Genomic DNA, 3,468 nt, shown 5'->3' on the forward strand with positions numbered 1-3,468 from the left:
CTGCATCTTAATATCCTGGACAAACTTGATTTATTTTGAACCTCCACTGGTTCCAGGAATATTCAGTAGTAAGGCTCAGGAGATCCAAACTCAGCTTAAATTTTCAAGCAGATTTCATAATGAATATTGAATATTCATTACTTGCAAGGCCTTCTTCTTAATATACTACGTCTTTTAATTTTTACAAGAATTCTCTGAAATGGGTACTACTTTTAGTTCCATTTTGTAGATAATGAAATCAAAGTTCAGATGCATTAAAACTTGCCCAAGGTAGTACTAAAATTTAAAGGAGGATCTAGAAGTATAACGGAGAAGGCAATGGCAAGCCACTCCAGTACTCTTGCCTAGAAAATCCCATGGATGGAGGAGCCTGGTAGGCTGCAGTCCGTGGGGTCGCTAGGGGTCGGACACAACTGAGCGACTTCACTTTCACTTTTCACTTTCACACATTGGAGAAGGAAATGGCAACCCACTCCAGTGTTCTTGCCTGGAGAATCCCAGGGACGGGGGAGCCGGGTGGGCTTCCGTCTATGGGGTCACACAGAGTCGGACACTACTGAAGTGACTTAGCAGCAGCAGCAGCAGAAGTATAACTCTTAAATCTCTCTCTAAAAATCTAGGGCTGAGCCACTTGACTGTACTACATTTTGTTTTTCTATTTCTCTAATCTTTATTTCTGCCCTTTATTCTCTTCCCTTTTTCCAAATGTCTTTGTAAAGTTCTCATAAAGACATACATATTCCAAAGAGAAAAACAAAGTGAACAAAATGTATAGTTTTGACTAACTCATTAATTGTAGCCATTCAATAAATTTATGAATAGTAATTATTTATATGCACACACATTTGCTATTTGCAATATTGGTCTTGATTGCTCAGCATATTTTCTTTGTATAGAAAAGTTTTTGAGTGGTCAAGTTACAACCAGAAGGTTATTTGGAAAACATTAAATAGAAGCGATTTAATACAACAGAAAATCATAATGGCTAGTCATCAAGCTAAAAGAAACCAGGGCACTCATCCAGGGCCATTCAGTCTATTGCCCCCACAGATACAATGCCTGGGGCTATGCCCTTCTCAAGGTCTTACTAAAATGGTTAAATACTCAGGGAAAAAAGTTGGCTCTAAATATGAAAATATAATAGCACAATTAAAATTCTTAGATTTTTTTTCCATGTCTACAAAATGAAACATTATGTCAGCTTAACTCATTATTATGTTTTGATATGGTTGAATACAATTTGCAGGATCATAGAAAATTTATGATGATTTCTGAGAAGTTATAGTCAATGATAAATTAAATGAGTGATCTGTAGTCACATAGTTTTGAAAGCAAATAAATATGTTTCTTTTCCAAAATCTTTACCCCAAAGTATACATGTAATGAGAATGTGGATGCATTTAAATATATTTCAGAGGGTGGTGAAGTCTAAAAATGGCCCTGCATCCATCTTTCATAGGGGGATATTCCTGCTGCTTCGTTGAAAATAAGTCTGGAATCAGCTGGCCAGTAATCCCTTTTACTTGGATAGTTAAGGAGATCTGCCCAACCATATAATTTTCTTGAAGAAGAGTTAATTTCCTTACATGATTGGTGGGTAACTACTGATGCTCAAATGGCTCATTTTTTCCTCCAAGTTCTACCTCCCACTATTCATCTTTCATTAGTCCATGACACATTTAAGGTCACTTAGTTGCCAAATAGATTGATGATTTCTCCACTCCAGAAAATATTATTAATTGGTTTATAGAATGCTGCTCCCACAATCCTGGCATTCTATAAAGTCACCTCAGTATTAACAGAGGCTACATTAGCATAACAATAGCAGGCCATGTTAAACAGCCCAGGAAAGAAATTGTCAATTTAGTTTCAGAGGCAGAGATTTCTCTGTAAAAAGTCTTTAAGGGCTGACTTACTGTGGGACATTCAGGCAAAATGCTGATCAGTGGCTCACTGAAAAGCAATTCATGAGTAATTAAGACTCTGTGGCTTTTCAGTCTGGCACTGAGTGTTTCTTCGGATCATGTCTGGTGGCTCCGCAGATTATAACAGAGAACATGGCGGCCCAGAGGGAATGGACCCCGATGGTGTCATCGAGAGCAACTGGAATGAGATTGTTGATAAATTTGATGATGTGAACTTAAAGGAGTCTCTTCTTCGGGGCATCTATGCTTATGGTTTTTAGAAGCCATCAGCTATTTAGCAGAGAGCTATTATTGCGTGTATTAAAGGGTATGATGTGATTGCTCAAGCTCAATCAGGTACTGGCAAGACAGCAACATTTGCTATTTCCATCCTGCAACAGTTGGAGATTGAGTTCAAGGAGACCCAAGCACTAGTATTGGCCCCCACCAGAGAACTGGCTCAACAGATCCAAAAGGTAATTCTGGCACTTGGAGATTATATGGGAGCAACTTGTCATGCCTGCATTGGTGGAACAAATGTTCGAAATGAAATGCAAAAACTGCAGGCTGAAGCACCACACATTGTTGTTGGAACACCAGGGAGAGTGTTTGATATGTTAAACAGGAGATCTCTCTCTCCAAAATGGATCAAAATGTTCGTTTTGGATGAAGCAGATGAAATGCTGAGCCGAGGGTTTAAGGATCAAATCTATGAGATTTTCCAAAAATTAAATACTAGTATTCAGGTGGTGTTGCTTTCTGCCACAATGCCAACGGATGTGTTGGAAGTGACCAAAAAATTCATGAGAGATCCAATTCGAATTTTGGTGAAAAAGGAAGAATTGACCCTTGAAGGAATCAAACAGTTTTATATTAATGTTGAAAGAGAGGAATGGAAGTTGGATACACTTTGTGACTTGTACGAGATACTGACAATTACACAGGCTGTTATTTTTCTCAATACAAGGCGCAAGGTGGACTGGCTCACAGAGAAAATGCATGCCAGGGACTTCACAGTTTCTGCCCTGCATGGTGACATGGACCAGAAAGAAAGAGATGTTATCATGAGGGAATTCCGATCAGGGTCAAGCCGTGTTCTGATCACTACTGACTTGTTGGCTTGTGGAACTGATGTGCAACAAGTGTCATTGGTTATAAACTATGATCTACCTACCAATCGTGAAAACTATATTCACAGAATTGGCAGAGGGGGTCGATTTGGGAGGAAAGGTGTGGCTATAAACTTTGTTACTGAAGAAGACAAGAGGATTCTTCGTGACATTGAGACTTTCTACAATACTACAGTGGAGGAAATGCCAATGAATGTGGCCAACCTTATTTAATTCCTGGGATGAGATAGTTTTGAATGCAGTGCTCGCTGTTGCTGAATAGGCAATCACAACGTGCATTGTGCTTCTTTCTTTGGGAATATTTGAATCTTGTCTCAATGCTCATAACGGATCAGAAATACAGATTTTGATAGCAAAGCGACATTAGTCGTGAGCTCTTGTGAGGAAAGTCATTGGCTTTATCCTCTTTAGAGTTAGACTGTTGGGGTGGGTAT

General features: G+C 39.0%; 1 pseudogene; it reads left to right on the top strand.

Moving 5' to 3' along the window:
* The first annotated feature begins 2,023 nt into the window (after positions 1–2,023).
* On the top strand, positions 2,024–3,262 carry LOC129557298 (eukaryotic initiation factor 4A-II pseudogene; annotated as a pseudogene).
* Positions 3,263–3,468: the final 206 nt, after the last annotated feature.

The sequence above is a fragment of the Moschus berezovskii genome, chromosome 7, assembly GCF_049115385.1.
Source record: "Moschus berezovskii isolate FMDL1 chromosome 7, NW_MosBer_1.0, whole genome shotgun sequence".
NCBI classification, from domain to species: domain Eukaryota; kingdom Metazoa; phylum Chordata; class Mammalia; order Artiodactyla; family Moschidae; genus Moschus; species Moschus berezovskii.